Source organism: Cryptomeria japonica, chromosome 3 (assembly GCF_030272615.1).
Source record: "Cryptomeria japonica chromosome 3, Sugi_1.0, whole genome shotgun sequence".
In the NCBI taxonomy this organism is placed as follows: domain Eukaryota; kingdom Viridiplantae; phylum Streptophyta; class Pinopsida; order Cupressales; family Cupressaceae; genus Cryptomeria; species Cryptomeria japonica.
Window position 1 is genome coordinate 350,221,373 of NC_081407.1, and position 20,697 is coordinate 350,242,069.

At 34.9% G+C, this 20,697-nt stretch overlaps 1 protein-coding gene across 2 annotated transcripts in view; it reads right to left on the reverse strand.

Moving 5' to 3' along the window:
- Positions 1 to 3,932: 3,932 nt before the first annotated feature.
- LOC131076517 (uncharacterized) overlaps positions 3,933 to 20,697 on the reverse strand; it is a 42,346-nt gene continuing 25,581 nt past the window's right edge. For both annotated transcript variants that reach the window (XR_009113381.2, XM_058013749.2), the window contains one exon: positions 3,933 to 4,500. The gene's annotated coding sequence lies outside the window, so the exon portion shown is untranslated. The remainder of the gene's footprint in view (positions 4,501 to 20,697) is intronic.

A 20,697-nucleotide genomic window follows, 5' to 3' on the forward strand; every position in this document is an offset into this window, starting at 1 on the left:
GAGGCACGGAAAACTTCTCCATCAATTCTTGAAACTTGGATCCTCTTTTGCCCATGTGCGCGCAATTGAATTTATTCTGATTCTTATAACCATCAAAGACCCTTGGAATCCTATGTGGATAGATACATGAGTTATTTTGACTTCAAAAGCATCCTGGATAGAGCGTCGTTGCCAGTCAGACGTCTACAGCCCCAACAAGGTTACACATTGTAATCTCTCAAATATTGCTCCATTGCTAGCAAACATCCATAGCCCTGATGGAGTTACTTGCATGTTCCCTTAGTCAAGCTTTTATTGCACTTGTATGCACCATATTTCAGTTATATATCATTAAGTCTTTTGCCTTGATATTTTGACATTTATTTGGCATAACAAATTTTCTTTTTCTTTTTCTTGCCTTGACTTGTAAGTAATGAAACCTACTTGGATATGACAATTACAACGGCGCCGAAGTAGAATATTGGATTTTTCACTAGCCACATGACCAACTAGGTATCTGTAATGACTTAGAGCATTGATTAATTTTTGAGATATAGCAATGGATAGATTTTGGGTAACAAGGCTCAATGTTGAAACCTCTACTCAGCCATGGATAAAACTCAATCACAAGGTGACATTGAAGATGAATGAGCTAAGACAACCTAAAACTTCATGTACCGATATCTAGGAAATGAGACCACCTTCTCTCCTTTCAGTGCAAACAAGTAAATGACTCAGCCAATCGCCTTGCTTTATTGATGCAACTATATGAGAAAGCAATAATGATATGTAGCTATATGTTCTGCAATTTGAAATGTAGATATGTGATGCAATGAAATTTAAACTAACCCAACCTTTAGATGTAATTTCTTTTAAGGTGGATGTTGTTATTGGGTCGGTATGAATTTTGTGTAGATAGTTCATTGGTCTTTGTTTGAAGACTCGGATAAACCTTTCTTTTCCAATAGGATATAATGACTCAGTTGGGTGTACATGTTTGATATCTCCAATGTTTATTTCCTCAATTTTTGGATTTTGTAGATCATCTGAGAAAAATCTAGCTCTAGTACCCATGAATTCAGCTATCGCCTCATCAAGTGTGGGTGTAGGAGGCAAATATATTATGGTTCCAAAGTTGTGACATGAGTCGGTGCTATGCATGTTTCTATTGATGCACTTAAAGAGGATGATGTAGCCAACTAGGCATTGATCTCATTAGCTGGTGTTATGCTTGTGCTTGAAGAGGATGATGGAACAATTTGGGTGTTGATTTCATTAGCTGGTGCCATGCTTGTTTCTGTCACCACATTGGCATGTGAAAATGATTCACATACAACCATTGATAAATTGTTATCTGTAGTATGATCTGGATTGGTGATTTCATTGATAAGGGGTTCATGAACAACTTGTGTAAAGGGATTGGGATCATGAGGGGGACTAGGAGAAATGGTAAGTTCATTTGAGAGGGAATCTTGTGAGGAACATGGAGGATTATGACATGGAGTTGAAGGGATCTTGATACGGATCTGGAGAAATAATGGGATCTTACTTATGACGTTAAGGTGAAGGAATACTTTAATATTGACTTGGAAAGGGATTATTAGGAAGGATGGAAGGGATGTCCTAATCTTGCTTAGGAGGTGGATGTTGGATGGGACTTGAAATAATATCTTTCTTTTGAGATAAAAGGGTGTTATTATGAATGGAATAGAAAAGAATAAGGGGATCATCATAAGATTCTTAGTTGGTGGGATCTTGATAATTGGGAAGGATGGAAGGGTTTGTTCTTGATCTTGATTTGTTTTGAATGACTAATTTTTTCTAATTTTGGATGATCCTCTTGACATATGGAAGGAGTTTAGATATGCATGGGATATTTTTGGAAGGTTTCCACACTTTGGCTTGATGAGAAAGGATTTTGAATGAGACTCTCTGAAGTGAGTTTTCTTGGAAATGGAATATATAGTGGTATTGGATCTTGAATTTCTGAAGCATGGAAAGGACTAGCATCATGACTTGGATTAGATTGGATTTGTACTATAGATAGCCTTTGGGAGATTGTGTTATTGGACAGAGATGGTGTGGACTGCTCTTGTATGACTTCAGCGGATGATGAAATGGTGGATAGATATGATTTATTCGGACTTTGGTTGAATGGGATTTGATTTTGGTTGAAAGGGGTTTGAATGTTGGGTTGATGTGATTGGTATGATTGATATGTTGGGTTGAAAGAAAAAGATGGTTGACATGACTCTAATGTTGGCTAAACTGAAGTAGGAGTGATTTTATTAAAGAATGAAGGTCGGCATGTTTGAATGGTCTCACAAGAGAAGGAATGTTGGCATGATAATGATTCCCTCACTTCCCTCATCATTTTTTCTAACCAATCCCTATGGTTATTAAGACTAGTCATGCCTCTCATTTGTTGTTGCAAAGTCTTAATTTCTTGAGCTAAAATCTCCATGGATGACGATGGAATAGGAATGGATTCTTCACCTTCTGCACGAAATTCATAACGCTATTCCATGATGTTTGCTTGATTGGTTTGGACTTAAGATCGCAACAGATAAGATGTTTTCTCCATTTCTCTAAAAGTGGCAATTTTCTTTTGATATGTTGATCTTGAAAAACTTTTTTGAGTTAAGGTTGAGTTTGATCGATTTCTCTGATTGTGTTTCAAATGTTTGAGGTAGGACTTTCCGAAAAATGATTATAACACATCGGCAAGTAAGAAGACATACATTAAATTGAACAAAAGAAAGCATGTTTGATAGGATCTTTTCAAATCATTTTTGTTTTTGGTAGGATCTTTTCAAATCCCAATGTTTTCAATAAAATTTGGCCAAACGATAACACATCAAGCAAAATCTCCTAAGGTCAAAAGGTCACAAATAATACCATAGCCCACATCTTGATACTTCGTCAGCTCAAACAACCTTGTCACATCCTAGGGTGCACCCATTTTTTTGCCTTTTGCCAGAAGTTGAACCAAAGAAAATTGCTTCTCAATTGGCTCGTTTTCCTGGGAGATATATGGTGAGTGTCTTGGGGGCAGATTCTTCCTCACCCTTGCATTGTGATATTACAAGTGTCTAGTTACTAACTCGGCTTGGCTACTAATTCCTAAAGATATTAACTAGGGTTTCGTTCAAGTGGTCACAATCAACAACATTTTCCACTCCATTGAAGGAGGTCTCCTAGTTTGCAGAGATTATGCTCTACAAATTTTTACGTGCCATAAGACACTGAGGTAGGCATAACTCCGTTGTGATAGCATGTAACACTCGTTGCTTATAATTTTCATTGCAAACACATTTATTTATAGTGGCTTGGATTACTTGGCTTTAGCCGCTGCCACTTAGGTCATTCCCTCTCACTTGGCCTTATGGGCTACTCGGGAGGCAGACCTTCTAAGGGTTTTATCCTAATGCAGAATTGACAGAAAGCATGAAAAAGGTGGTTCTAGCTTTTTAGTCACCTAGTTAAGAGGAGAGCATATGCCTATCACCTTTGAAAACACAGAGACCAAGAGTTCTTTTTATACCTTCATTGCAAAATTGTCTATACCGTTTGGATATGTTGCTCCAAAAAAGCATGGTGTTCATTTTAACTAGCATAGCAATGATGAGATAAAGTAGGTTTGTTGTTCTTCTTTTTAAAAAGAACCAAAATAAAAATGATCTAAACTAAGTCCAACTATCACTATAAAAATCCATGAAAGAGGTTAGCATATTATGGGCTCTCCAGCCTAATTTTCTTCTTTTGGTTACAACTTTTATCTTATTGTCTGTTAAAGACTTGTTTGTAGAATAGAATAGTAAAAATGCCACAAAATTATAGAAAAAGACAGAACAAAAATATTTTTCAATTGCCAGTGAATGTGAATCAGTGTAAAATTGAATGCGCATTACTGTCAACTTGAATGCAATTTTTTGTGCATTCAAATGCAAATTTATGTCATTTCAAATGTGTTTCAGGTTCTAATCGAATGCGAACAATTAATGAACAAAATTAGAAGACATAAGAGGAATATGCAAACAAAAACATAGGATTATCACTTCAATCTCGTCGAACACGTTGTAATTCATTAGGTATTTGTTCACAATGGTGTAATATCGGGATATGGCAGCCAACTCTTCAAGATCTTGGAATCTCTTCTTCGCTCTTATCAACTACTGATAAGCTTTCTATTGTCTTCTATGTTGTTTTCTCTTCCCAGCACCTGAAATTTTGAATGGTACCCTTCCTGCCATAGGATCAAATGCATTTTCAACAGAAAACTAGAAAGTTCCAGCTTTAAAAAATAATTATGCTTTAGAAACACAATCAAGTAAAAGACATAAGTGACAAAAGAAATTAATTATGCGAGTAAATCCCGTGAATGCGTATTAGTGTCTAAGCGAATGCAAATTTCTGCTTGATCAATTGTAAATTTATGTCAACTCGAATGCGGTATGTTGCGGGCGAATGCGAATTTTTGCGTGCCAATGGGTGACACTTTCCCATGCGTTCATACAAACTCTGCAAGATAGAAAGTCAGAAAAGATTAGTTGCTATTGCGTTCACATTGGGTTGACCATTTGTTTCACGCTTAAAATCTGTTAGGTTAAACATAGGTAATTAAACTAAAAGGGCAAATCAAAAAATTCTTAACTAATTTAGCAACCTTATACATAAATCAATGAAATGAAATGCATAAATAAGAGAATTAAACAATCAAACTAATTGAAAACTCCCTTAATTGCATTGTGGCTTCCATTGCTCTTCTCCATAATTATGTGGTTGATTGGCTTTCAGGTCTTGTAGTAGGATTCCTTGCATAAGATAGACAATTATTTTGAAGATTGTGATTCTCTGATTCTAGATTCTAGATTCTAGGAAAACTGATGTGAAATGAGGTTGAATTTATAGATTTTTGAGACAAATTGGGTGAGATTTGGAACTGAAGTGTTGATTGATAGTTCACTGATTTTGATTGATCAATTAAGTGGATTGATTGATCTGTTAACACGATTAATTGGATAGTCAACTAGATTGATTGATTAGATAACTGAATTGATTAGCCAGTTGACTAGATAGATTGAGGAAAAGAATGGATAGATGGATTAGTTAGAAAAGGTGATTTGGAGTGAAAAGGGGAGATTGGAGAGTTAACTGAGTTACTAATTAGTTAACTGATTTGATGAACGAGTCATGATTTTCAACATGTGTTGTAGGAGATTAAATTGAAATTCATTTTTCATTTTTATTTTATTTGAATTTTGATTTTTGAATGTTGAAATGCACATGAGATTTACTAAAATTCATTGAAATGCAGATTTGGTGAAATGTGAATTTGGGAAAATGAAATTAGATGAAATTAATTGAAATTCAAATTTGGGGATTTGGAAGAATAAGTTAATTAATTAAATAATTTATATAAAATTATTCAATCATTAGAAATTGAATTAATTAAATAATAAAGATTATTTAATTGAGCAATAAATTGTAATTAATTAATTAAATAATATTTAATTAATATTTAAGAAAGGATTAAATGATGAATTAATTAAGAAATGGAAATTGGATAATTAGTAAGATAAATGAATAATGATTGAATTAATTCAAAAGAATATGATTAAATATCTTAATTAAATAATTATTTAACTAATAGTATAAATAATTAGTACATGATCAATGAGACATTTTTAAGTGTCTACAAGTACCTCAAAAACTTAGAATTTCTAAATGAGGTTTGGGGGAGACTAATTTATTTTCTTACCTAAATTTTCTCTTCTTAGCTACACTCTACCTAGCAAGACATTATTCTAATTGTTTCATCTATATCTCCATCTATTTTTAATACCTTCCATGCTTCCATCTATTGTTGGTGAAGATAAGCCCAATGAGAAATCTCTTGCTACTAAAATTTATAGTCTTTCTCTCTTTCAATGACCCATAACTACTATGGAAAACTTAACATTATATCCCTTTCATCAACATTTTTCATGATTTTCACATTTTGGGGTTGAAAAAATAGACCTGTTGAGGTTGATGATAAACTTGGGTAGGTGGAGGGAAGGAGGCAAATGCTAGGAAAATACCAATATTTTGTTATAGCAGTACTATTTGGGATAAAATAGGATCATTTTTTGTAATACATGGATGATAGGGAGACATAAAAATTGTATTTTTTATGAAATGGTGAAGAAAAATAAATATCTCCATGATACTTTAACATGTTAAATCATTAAGGAAGCTATAAATTAATTCAAAATGTAATACTTAAAAATAACAACCATATCTACTCTTCTAAGAAATAGTAACAACCAATAAAGTCACCATTTGATTGAAAACCTTAAGCACTTGGCCTACTTGAAATAGTAGATTTGACCAACAGTCACCATGGTGTTGTAGAAACTACACTAAAATGCAAGATGTATCGGAAAACACATGATTTTTTTATTATAATGGATTATGCAAAGCAAATAAAACTTAGTCCCATCAGAGATGCTTGAAAAGTGTTATCACACAAATTGCACATTTGTTGGACCCTATTCTATAGTTTAGAGATAGTATTCGAATGGATTCAAGGTGTTGGACCTTGAGATTTGAAGCAAAATGTTTAGATGAAGGGTTGGTTCTTGTTATCACAAAAGTTTGCACCCTTGCCTGAGCTATTGACTTAGACAACCTTGTCAAACATGGAAACAACCTCCGAGTGTAGGACCTTGACATGTGAGGTTGAGTCTTTGAAGAAGGTCGACTTCCTTTTCATTTAGGGTGTAGGAACCAACCCAACACTTGTAAAGCCTAATCCTAAATTTATTTTATAGATTTAGAGGGAAAATGGGAGAAAGAGTACTGAAATTGTAAAAGGGGTGGTGCACCAAGATTATAACTTTGATCTTCTCTGCCTATAATTGCACAAGACATCAATAAAACTACCCAAAGACATACACACTTTCCCACTTTAATCAATAACCTGAAGAAAATATGAAGGTTAGAGCTTAATGAGACATTGCAAGGAGCTAATCTAACATTCACAAACAAGATCTGTTAAGTAGTTTAACACAACATACAATTTGGAAATACATAAAAATGGATTCAAACAAAAAGATAAGATACTCTACACAAAATGTTTGAATTGAAAGAGAAAATAAATAAATAAATTTATTGATGTCAGGCAAGGTGACATTTATAATTACATAAAAGTATGAATTTTTATAAGAGAAATAGGGAGAGAATCTTGAAAATGTGTTACAAAATTGCCTTTATAGTGGATGCATAACTCAAGTTACACATTGAATCAAAAACCCTAACTAACTAGGGTTAGGTTACAACAGGAATGAAGATACATGAATCATATCAAAGATTTGATTGCTTGGATATTGGAATAGATTTAATCAATGTTGGCAAGAGACACTCTTTCGGTGATGTTAGATGCATGAAGATTACTTAGGGGTTGCCAATGATGGTGACTCAACCTAGTGATCCTATTCGATATCCATAGAATTGATTTACCAGAAGTCATTTTCTTCATAAGGCATAAGTCTGGAAGGTAGAACATAGTAACCGGTAGAGCATGAGATCATGGTGCACATCTTGATTTAGATGAATTATTTTTGGTTGTGGTGATCTAGGTAGTTGGTTCAATGTTCGAGATAGATTACTTCATGAACCTGATAACCGATGTTAAATTTTGTGCAAGTTTAGGGCTCCGGTATCTGTTGATTCTGGAAGAAAAGAGCTATTGTGTGGAAAGTTGAGTAAGTTGTGTTGCAGAACTATAGGGATGATTTTAGTTATTGGTGGTGTGTTCGAGGAGTTTGTGCCATTGTGTATGAAGCCTATGATTACATGTTTTAGGTCCAGAATATGAATTTGTGATGGATTGAGCTAACATGTTTTGCAGTCGTGTGAAGTCGCCTTGATAGAGATCTATTTTGGTGGTGCAGATAAATTAAGATAGACTTGGGTGATCATTTTGGTGGGAATATTGATGGTATGATGAAAGAATAAGGATGCGGTCAACTACTGAGGGGGGGGGGTGTGAATCAGTAGATAGAAAACTAATAGAATTTCGCCAATCTCAAAATCAACCTCTCAAAGTAAACTCTAAATCGACTAGTTTAAACACTGAACTTCAAATGCAATAATACTGACAAGTTAAACCAGTTGACTGTTATAACAGACTAACAGTAAAACAACTTGAAAATCTCAAACCTTTTGACTAAATCTTTCAAATACTTTACTAACATTAGTTAAAACATATTTCAGATTGTTGTTGGTTAACGTAACATATCAAAGTGGATTTAGCAATTAAGCAAATTAACCATAGTAAACATAACCACAAAAACATTCACCACTTGACACAATATTTTTTATGTGGAAACCCAAATGGGAAAAACCACGGTGGGGATGAATACCCACAAGTATTCTGAACTCTTCTAAAGTTTGCCCTGTTAGGAGCCAAGCCTGTTAAAACTTTACAATAAGTCATGTTCAGAACAGATCCTGTTAGGGATCGACCAGTTAAGGGATTGACTATAATGTCCTATTAGAAGCAATACCCTGTTAGGAGTAACCTCGGTAGAGGATTTAAAATCCAAGCTAATCGATCACCTGGTTAGAGGATTTAGATAACACTAAGCTTGTTAGAGCTTACCCGGTTAGGGGATTTGACTGTTGTAATTGTTAGAAAACAACAGGGGTTTGCTTATTTGTTTGAATAGCACTACACTTGCTTGTTCAAATCCTTTTCATGCTCCTATCTTCCTTTAAACATACTGTAGATACATTATTAGATTCGGCAACCACATTCTCTTACTCTCAATCACAAATTGCCAACTTTGCAACAAAACAACTCATCGACCTTATAAACAAAACAATAGGTCGGTAACACATCACAAACCTAAGATCTCATAGAGATTACAAACAAATCGGTTCAAGTATGACCGCCAGATTACATAACAATCATTGCACAACATTTAAGACAACCTCGACCGCTCCTTGATCACTGATTCATCGATCTCTGTAATTCATCACGCAGTTTCCATTACATGCAATGAACTTGCTCATTCCCAAGACAAAAACTGTTATCTCTACACGCCAAAAACCATTTGAAACTCTTCTCATACAACATGCATACATGACATAATCATTACTGCTCATCATTAGATCATAAACCAATACAACCGATTCACCAAGCTCCATCGGTTAGGGTTTAGCATATCAACAGGTAGGGTTTACTGCTTGATCTCACTCCTCTAGTAATACTGGTTTCCTTCACAAGCTCACTTACCGGTTACAGTTCCTTTTACTATCTCTTCCTACCGGTTACAAAATAATATTATAATAATATCATTACTGGTTAATTGACATCAATGACAACATAATATTTCATTAATGCAATCTTCATGCAAATGCCAATAATCTCCCCCTTTGGCATTGATGCAATACAAGTATCAATACCATTGATTGCTATGATTGTGAATAGGAATCCGGGTTTACATTTTTCCATGTACTCTCCTTCAACTAAGTCTCCATGTCTTCAGTTGGTAACTGGGTATAGATCTTCTCTCAGTCAATCATACAATTCTCAATCTTATAGCTCTTCTCCCCCTTTGACAACAATGTCAAAGTGAAAGTAAAACATGCAATGTCATACTTGACTATTCTGCAACATCAACCTGCAACTTGATGATCCCCCTGTGTAATAACTCCACTCTACACCAATCTTGTTGTAAAATTTTGCAAGTAGCTCTGGGACTGATGTAATATACATCATGCTCAATTGACCTCATGTAGGGGTACAACCCCTACCTGACTTCTAAGATGCTCAAAAGTAGTCTTAGGCAGAGGTTTAGTAAAGATATCTGCTAGCTGCTCCTTGGTAGATACATGCTCCAATAACGCATCTTTACTCTGCACTTTTTCTCTCAAGAAATGATATTTTAACTCAATATGCTTGGTTCTAGCATGCATCACCGGGTTCTTTGAAATATTTATGGAACTGGTGTTGTCGCATAAGATCTTTACCGGTTCTGAAAACTTCATCTTGAATCCTTCCAGAATGTGTTTCATCCAGATATCCTAGGTACAATTGATATACGCTGCAACATACTCAGCTTCAGCAGTAGATTGTTGTGAGGCCCTACCTCGACTCAGTCTAGCATTTCAGTGATTTTTATGTTGAGACTATTATAGATGCTTTATTTTTATGCATTATGGATTTAGAACTTATATGATTCCATGATTTGGATAACATTGCTATATGTTGATGCTTCATTTATATGCTTTATGATATATAACTCTACATGATTTTTGAATAGGATGAATTTGAGATGATATATGTCGTTATTGGATTTGCAGGACTTTGCTATGATGATAGAAATAGGGTGTATGTTTTATGTGTGGATCAAAATTATGAGAATTATGATAATTGCTTATGTGGATTTGTGGATATAAGGTGTATTGATTTGTTTAAGTGTATATTGTTTGTAGAGTGTTTGATGTGTATTCTAATTCATGTGCTTTATATTATATGAGGTTATTTGAAATTACTAATGTGTAATTGAGATGCGCAGGAAAATTATCCATGTGACCATGGAAATATTATGGAGAACCAAACCTAGACCTATGTTCATTCATAAAACCAGGGTTTGTCTATTTGGAGAGACCACCCCGTTTGTATCGTATTTTATTCGTGAAAGTGATTGTTGCATGAATGTTAAATCGAATTTTGTTAAATTGTGTAATTCCAACAAGAGACAAATTTCAAGTGTAATTTGGTAAAAGTATTTTTATGGTGTCGCTTGACACGTGATCGATTTATTATTATTATTATTTTTTAATTGTCTCTTGGAGGGAGTTGTTAACGATAGCTTTTTCAATTAATTTAATATGGTTCTATATTTTTCTAAGGTAAAGAATCTTTGGGATGGTCAACTTAGGTTTGACCCGAAAATTAACTTCAAATGGGTTTAAAAGGGGTTAAATGGACACCTAGGGGTAGTTTAAAAATGTTTCCTAAAGCCCATAAGGTATACCTAAGGGTTAAGAGTAATTTTAGGCATGTACCAACTCTCATGTGACCATTTAGACACCCTAAAAAGTGACTTTTCTAAGTTGTGCGAAAATTGAAATTAGAAGGATCATCTAAGTTGTAAACTTTCCTTTTGGATGTGAGATTCCTTTCCCATTCTCTCCTACCTTTCCCTTTCAGTTTTAGAAACTTGTGAGAACTCTCACTAGGGTCTTCTTAAGCAAGAATGAGAGATTTTGTGGGTAATCAACCACTCTCCATTTTTGGAGACAAGATTTTGAAAGAAAGACAGATTTGGTTTTAGAAAATTTGGCTAAATGTAGAGAGGCAAGGGTTTGTGGAATTGGGTTGCTCATCTTCAACCAATCTAGCATACCTTTGGGCAGTTGAAGGTTGGTCATATTTTCTCCTTGTATTGTTTTATATTGCATGTTGTGTTGAAAGCATTTGCTTGTGTAAAAAGGCTAGTTTCTTGCATGTTTTCCTTGGAAAATTATTGTGTTCTATGTTTTACTTTTTGTATGCATTTTATATGCTTTGGGAGTAATCAAGGCCTCCTACTCTTGGGAGAGAGGATGGTCTTGTGGGTGGTAGAAGTGACAGCCCTTGAGTGAGAGGCTCTTGTTATGAGAGTGATCACAAGGGATTTTATGTGACCCTTGCTGCATGGCTTGTTTATGCATTTGGGGGTCATAAGGAGGGAAATAAGGCATGAATGCCTTGGGGGGGCATAAGGATGGGGGTTGATATACTTATGATGTATTTGGTTTGCCATGAGGTGGCTATATGTTTTACCATACTTGCAGTCTCCTTAGGGTACTTGGTCCACTACCACCCTTGAAAAGACATCACAATGTGTGGTGCAGTGTAACCTTGGTTGGGATTGTGTTTGAGATTGTTTTTCCCTTGTCTTTTGTGTTTGCATGTGTGTTACCTGTCTAGGGCTTGGTTCTCCAAGCTCGGGGGTGGCTTCTAGTTAGCCTAGGCTGGAAGGTGAGCACTCCATGGTTATAGCTTTGATTTAAAATGCAGGTTGTCAAAAGAAAAAAATAGGACAAGTGGAAGTTTGCAGGAGTTATTTGTCGCAGGAAATTATTTGTAAATGTAATTAATAATTAAAAAGTCCTCATTTATTAGAAATGAGAGACCCATTGTAAAGAGACAATAGTGTCTTTAAAATACATTTTAAAAAGTTGTAATATTTTAGTATGCTATTTATTACAGAAAAGAAATGAGTATTCCTAAATTAGTTTTTTCCAAAGTTCAACAAAAAAAATTATATCTGATGTGTTTATGATAAATTGAATAGCAAGAAATTTATTTCATTTTTATGCATTTAAAATAAAATAAAACAGGAAAGGAATAAATTAGATTTGCATGCATATTGTAGGCTGAAATTAAAACATATAGTTCTGGTTTTGTAAATGCAATATAGTACAATAGAGTTTTGGAAATTGTTTTTTCATTTATTATAGAAAAATAATATCTAAGATAGATAGTTTATCTAGTCTATAGAAAGATATATTTTTACAGTTGTTGTATAAAATTAATTTAATCTAGTCAGTTACTTTATGCAGAAGATAAATCTAAGGTTAACTTAGTACATCTATGTTTTAGCAATAAAGTATTTTTGGGTTTTTAAAAAAAATAAAAATATATACATGGGTTTAATTCAGGATTTCGTTAGCAATCTGTTTTAGTAGTTTTTTTAAAAAAAATATAGAAATTAAATGCACAGTAATGTTATTTCTCCTTATGCATCAAATGTATATAAATTTATACTCATATTTAAAATACAATGCAAAATATATATATATATATATATATATATTAAAAATAAAAATAAAATAAAAATAAAAATAAAAATAAAAATTAAAAAAAAATCGGGTTGTAGGTTTCGGCCGGACCCACTGTGTTTAACACAGTGGGACGACGCGGCTCCTGCCATTGTGGGCGACCACAGTGGTCGGCGCCACTGCGGCCTCCCACAGTGGACGACCCTAAGGCCGACACTGTGGTCGCCGCCACTGTGGTAACCCACAGTGAGCGGCGCCCATGGGGTCACCACCGCCGCTTCCCCAAAACCTCCGCCACTTTGCCATGGCCGCCACTCCCTGTGAACACATTCGGCCCCTGCATAACACCAAAAACAAAACAAAAAAGAAGATAAGTGTGGGAAATAAGGATTAAAAGAATAAAGAAGGCATTTTTATATGAATAGAGAATTTAGGGCTTCCATGGGTTTATTGGATAATGAAAAATTATATATATATATATATAGAGAGAGAGAGAGAGAGAGAGAGAGAGAGAGAGAGAGAGAGAGAGATGATATAATCAAAATGGGTAAGTTGTAATAATAGTTGTTAAGGGAATATATATATATATATATATATATATATATATATATATATATATATATATATATATATATATATATATATATATATATATATATATATTAAAGAAGTTTTATAATTTAATATATATAGTAATGTTTATCTTCATTTAGACATTTAATATTAATGTTGTTTAGAGGCAAATATTAGATTAAACATTTTATTTAAGTGTTTGTAAATAGTATATATGCTTATATAATCAAGTGGACAAAATATTGGTTTTAATAAACCTAAGGGTATCTTAAAGAAATGATGTAAAAAAAAAAGGTTTAAATATTATTCTTGGATATAGGTTATGGGATTAATCCTTATAGGACGATTTTTGTTTTGGACTTAATTGACCTTAAAATCGATTTAGTTTAATCATATTTTAATTAATGTTGAAATAAAACATAGACTTTTATAAACTAAGCGTTAGGGCTAGTTTACTTAATTCATAGAGACAATTTATGGCGTTCCTTTGGGAATTAATTTTATCTACATCAATTAATTGATTCAATTTAGTTATTGATTAAAATCGATGAAGTAATAAAACTGTTCATTTAGTAATCTGCACTTGATTAAATTATTTTTGTCTACTTGTGTTCGTGGTTACAGTGAACTCTAAACATAGTTAAGACAAAATATGTTAGAGCATTTCATATTTTCTAATTTAATGTTTTAAGTTGTGATTTAAAAAAAATAAATTATCCCGTTCTTGCCCTAAATTTTTGGCATGACAATTGTGATATGCAACTCTTCGTCTTGTTGCTCCATGAAACAAGTCTTCCTCCAAGAAAGAATGCACCACCGATTGTGCTCTTCCTGTCATCAACATTACCTGCCCAGTTTGCATCCGTATAAACCTTCAAATCAAAGTTACATGCATATGGATACCATAATCCATAGTCAATAGTACCTTTCAAATATCTGAATATCCTCTTGGTTGCTATAAAATGTGTCTCCTTTGGATTCTTCTGAAATCTGGAAACTAGACTAACTGCGTGAGCTATATCCGGTCTACTGTGAACAACATAACGCAATTTCCCTATCATTGACCTGTACTCCTTTTCATCAACAGATGTGGTTTCATCCTCAGACAATTTACAACCTGTAACCATTGGTGTCCCAACTAGTTTACAGTCACTCATTTCAAATGTCTTTAACACCTCTTTCACATATTTAGACTGTGTGATAAAAATTCCACTCTTCATTTGTTGTATTTACAAACCTATGAAGAATTTTATCTCTCCCACTAGAGACATTTTAAACTCACTTTTCATTTCATTTATAAAGTCATTGCTCATGTCATCATTGCCTCCAAATATGATATCATCTACAAACACTTCACTAACCAGTATCTTATCTCCTTCAGATTTGAGATATATGTTGTTGTCTTCACCGATTCTCTGAAAACCTATCTTCATCAGGTGTGAATGTAGCCTCTCATACCATGCTATCGGTGCTTGCTTCAAACCATATAGTGCCTTGTGCAATTTGCATACCATGTCTTTTGCATCAGTCAAAGCATAACCATCCAGCTGCTCAATGGATACTTCTTCCAGTATTCCATTTAGAAATGTTGACTTCACATCCATCTGATATACTTTGAATCCCTTATGTGCTGCAAAAGCAAGTAAAGTCATGAAACCTTCCAGTCTAGCAACTGGTGCAAAAGTCTCACCATAGTCTTCTCCTTCTTCATGTGCATAACCTTTGCACACTAATCTAGCTTCGTTTTGGACTACTACTCCACCTTCATTCAGTTTATTCCTAAATGCCCACTTAGTACCTATCACATTTTTATTCACCGGTCTGGGTACTAGGGTCTATGTGTCGTTCTTCTCAATTTGATCAAGCTCCTCCTCCATACCTTTGATCCAATGATCATCTCCAAATGCTTCCTTAGCAGTTCTAGGCTCAATAGTGGAGATCATGCAAGAATTCTCTCTTATTCTTCTTCTGGTTAACACTCCAACATCTATCTCCAATAATCTGGTCAAGATTATGATTGAGTCTCACATACCTCAGAATGACATGATCATTATCTTCAAGTTCTTCTTCATTATCATCATCTTCTTCTGAATCTACCTGTTCCGATTGAACTGGTACAACAACATTCTCTTTACCAGTTTTTGGTTTTACCGGTTCTGGTTCGAAAATCAGAATGCAAGGATCTTCTTCCTTTTCTCCATACTGGTTTCTCCTGAGACTTCTGGATACTCATCCAATCGAACATCAACACTCTCAATGATTCTCTGTGTCCGGTTGTTGTAAAATTTGTAGGCCTTACTCTTGGTGGAGTAACCAAGAAATATGCCTTCATCACTTTTAGCCTCAAACTTACTAACATCGTCACCTCTTTTAATAAATTATTTACTACCAAATATCTTAAAATAATTGACACTAGGTGATCTACCATACCAGTATTCATAAGGAGTTTTATCCTTACCTCTTTTTACCAATATCCGGTTCATAGTGTAGACAACTGTGCTGACAGCTTCTCTCCAGAAAGTTTTTGCTACTTTTCTTTGTATAAGCATTGTTCTAGAAGCTTCAACAACTGACCGATTGTTTCTCTCTGCAATACCATTCTTCTATGGTGTCCTCGTTGCAGAAAACTCTCTCTTTATTCCATTGTCTTCACAATATCTAGTGAATTCCTCTGAAGTAAATTTGCCACCTTGATCAGTCATCAAACACTTTATCTTCTTACCACTTTCCTTTTCAGCTAAGGCCCTGAATGCCTTGAACTTACTAAAGGCTTCTGACTTATCCTTCAGGAATGTGACCCACATCATTCTTGAGCAATCATCAGTGAAGATCATAAAATATTTGTCACCTTGAATACTTTTAGTCCTTATGGGTCCACAAAGATCTATATGAACCAAATCTAACAAATGTTCTGCTGAAAAAGATTTGCTCTTGAAAGTTGAGGATGTCATCTTTCCCAAATGACATTCCTTACATAGAGCATTAACCAGTTTGTCCAACTGAGGCAAACCTCTCACTGTCTTGGACCTACTAACTTTGACAATCTTATCAAAATTTATATGATAAAAATCTCCTATGCCAAAGCCAACTATCATCTAATTTAGCAATTAAACAATTGTTGACTTTAGGATTCAGGTGAAACAAGTTACCTTTAGTCTGCTTGCTAGTTGCAATTAGTTCACCTTTTCTTTCATAGATTTTGCACATTCCATTCTTAAACTCCAATGGATAACCCTTGTCATTGAGTTGTGCAACACTCAAAAGATTGTGCTTTAGTCCTTCAACCCAATAGACATCATCTTCACTGCTCTTTCCATTAAAAGAAATAGTTCCCTTTCTTTTTACCATGTAGGGTGAGTCATTTCCAAATCTCACAACCCCTCCATCAAATTCCTTCAAAGCAAGAATTTTTCTTTGGTCACCAATCATGTGGTGTGAACAACCACTATCAATAATCCAATCATCAGAATTATCCAAGCAAGAAACTAGTGCTTTCTGATCGGATGTTTCCTCTTTAATGGATACAAAGACAATGTCTTCATTAGCATCACCCTCAGATTCCTCATCAATGATGCCACCATCAACTACAATGAGGCAATCTCTTTTGCTTTTTCCTTTGTACTTCTTGTACTTTTCACGCTTGTGCTCATTTTCATCATTAGGACAATTAGCTGCAATGTGTCCAATCTTGTTAGATGCAAATCATTTCAAAGGTAATTTACCTCTTTACTTACTGGTACCTCTGGGCAACTGCTTGGCCAACAATGCTTCGAGCTCAACCACACTGTCTTCATCATCAACTTCTTTGCTAGATCCACATTCATAACTATGACTGACATCCTTACTTTTCCTCATAGATGGGTTAGAAACTTAAGCTCTAAATGCAGATTCAGATTTCTAAACACTACCATCATAACCATTTAATTCAAATGCAGTAAGCTTACCAATGATGGAATCAAGAGTTCCCTTAGTTTTGTCAATAGACTCTAGCTCTTGAATGGCTGCAACTCAGATAGCGTAGACTGGTAGAAGGGTTCTCAACACCTTACTAATTACTGTGGCATCCTCCACTTTACCACTTGCACTCTTGATCTCACCAACTATCTCTTTGATCCTTTGACTATACTGTTGTATATTCTCACCTTCAACAATCTGCATGTCATCAAATTTACCTCTTAGACTCTCTTCTTTGGCAATCTTCACATGCTCATCACCGCTATAGATCTCTTCAAGTTTCTTCCACACCTCATATGCAGTCTCCAGACCATGGACATCAACATACTCTGAATCAGACAAAGAATTGATAATGGCCTCCAATGCTTGATTGTATTCTTGTTGCTCTTTCTTCTCATCATCAGTCATAGTCCCACTAGGTGCAACATATTGAGTACCAACATGTTCCCAGTATTGACTACCTAGACTCTTGATATAGATTTTCATTCTATCACTCAATATTTTGTAGTTCTCTCTATTAAACTTTAGACCTTCTTTCTTGATCATATTCTACAAGATCTTTACGTCAAGCTATTAGGCTTAGACCTTAGAGGACCTGAATGCTCTGATACCAATTGATGGTATGATGAAAGAATAAAGATCCGGTCAAATACTGAGAGGGGGGGTTGAATTAGTAGATAGAAAACTGTATAGACTTTCACTAATCTCAAAATAAACCTCTCAAAGTAAACTCTAAACTGACTGGTTTAAACACTGAACTTGAAATGCAATAATATTGACAAGTTAAACTGGTTGACTGTTATAACAGACTAACAATAAAACAACTTGAAAATCTCAAAACCTTTTGACTAAATCATTCAAATACTTTACTGACAGTAGTTAAAACATATTTTAGATTGTTGTCGGTTAACATAACATATCAAAGTGGATTTAGTAGTTAAGCAAATTAACCATAGTAAACATAACCACAAAAACATTCACCACTTGACACAATATTTTTGACGTGGAGACCCAAATGGGAAAAACCACGGTGGGGATGAATACCCACAAGTATTTTGAACTCTTCTAAAGTTTGCCCTATTGGGAGCCAAGCTTGTTAAAGCTTTACAATAAGTCATGTTAAGAACAGATCCTGTTAGGGATCAGTCGGTTAAGGGATTGACTATAATGCCCTATTAGAAGCAATACCCTGTTAGGAGTAACCTCGATAGAGGATTTGAAATCCAAGCTAATGGATCACCTAGTTAGAGAATTTAGATAACACTAAGCTTGTTAGAGCTTACCCGGTTAGGAGATTCGACTGTTGTAATTGTTAGAAAACAACATGGGTTTGCTGATCTGTTTGAATAACACTACACTTGCTTGTTCAAATTCTCTTCATGCTCCTATCTGCCTTTATACATATTGCAGATACATTATCAGGTTTGGCAACCACTCTCTCTTACTCTCAATCACAAATTGCCAACACTACAACAAAACAACTCATCGACCTTATAAACAAAACAATAGGTTGGTAACACATCACAAACCTAATATTTAATAGAGATTACAAACAAATTGGTTTAAGTATGACTGTTGGATTATATAACAATCATTGCACAACATTCAAGACAACCTCGACCACTCCTTGATCACCACTTCATTGATCTTTGTAACTCATCACGCAGTTTCCATTACATGCAATGAACTTTTTCATTCCCAAGACAAAAACCGTTATCGCTACGCACCAAAAACCATTTTAAACTCTTCTCATACAACATGCATATGTGGCATAATCATTACTGCTCATCATTAGATCATAAACCAATACAACAAATTCACCAAGCTCCATCAGTTAGGGTTTAGCATATCAACAAGTAGGGTTTTTGTCCAATCATCGGCGAGGAGAGACCTCGAGGATATCAGTCCAAACCGATCAACAAGAGTAAACACAACATAATCTCACAGATGTGATGGAGGCAATGCATAACAGATAGTTTTATTGCATGAAAGTTAATTACATCCAACCGCTAACAACCGAGTTACAACATACCAACACACTGGCTGGTAGAATAGGTCACACTGGGACCTTGAATCGAAAGATCTATATTCTAGGTACATTCTATCTATCTAATACTCCTTGATTCTCTGATTGATTACATTCAAAAGCATGATTACAAATATATATATTGATCCAAAGGATCCTGTCGGCCCAAAATGGATCAAAACTCGAAGAACAATACAAAATAAACAAGGTCGGCCTCCACCAAGAGATTCCTCTGGAAAATCCAAAGGATTAAATGCAGAAGGTCAGCCACATGCCAAGCAACATCGAGATCAACGTCCAAGGCTCCGCAAGCTTCGGAATGGGTTCTAGTAGATCACTAGAATAGGTCTCAGGCAACCGGTAACAAGAAACTATCAAGGAAACTGGTAGTGATATCTTGCCAGAAAGTGATCCAAATGAGATGCGGTTAGAAAGCAAGCAAGGTGATCAAGTCTTCAAGTAGAATCCAACTCCACAAGAACCGGTGAGCCAAAACCGGGACACACATAAAGGAAAACTGAAACTGCAAACAAAAAACAAACATAAAAGGAAATGTTTTTGGTTGATGCAAGATTGTTGTGAACAGGGGATGCTCCTGCACCAGGTTTACCGGTTGATCTCACTCCTCTAGTAATATCGGTTTCCTTCACAAGATCACTTACCGGTTACAATTCCCTTTACTATCTCTTTGTCCCGGTTACAAAACAACATTATAACAACATCATTACCGGTTAATTGACATCAATGAAAACATAACATTTGATTAATCCAATCTTCATGCAAATGCCAACAAATATGTGCATGTGAAATTGTTTCAAGGGTGATTAAGCACAGTTTCACGTACACATCTTGAGTTTTATTGATTTGATATTTGGCAGCATAGTAGAACTGAGCAGATTTTTAGATCAGTGGGAGCAGATCATTTTGTGCATAATCGGAACTTATTTTTGGCATTGGTAGATGCTATATTCCAGTTCAAACTTTGTAATTGCCTTTATATTTCAATTGTAGGATAGTGAGTCCTTCGGGGTTGTAGCCTTGTTTTGTAATTGAGCAGTGAGCTCTAGGCAGTGTGCCTGAATGCAAATGCATTCCCTTTTTGTAATATTGTTCTACTATTGGCCATGCTATAATAATATTGTGGGTTCAAATCCCACCGTGGTTTTTTCCTTTCTGGGTTTTCACGTAAAAAGTCCGATGTTATGGTTGTATGGTTATTCGCTTTGAGTTTCTGCATTATACTTTCTATTCTTTGCATCCGATGGTAGGAATCAGTTTAATAATCTAATAAATTGCAGAACACTAATTCACCCCCCCTCTCAGTGTTCATTGACTCCATCAAT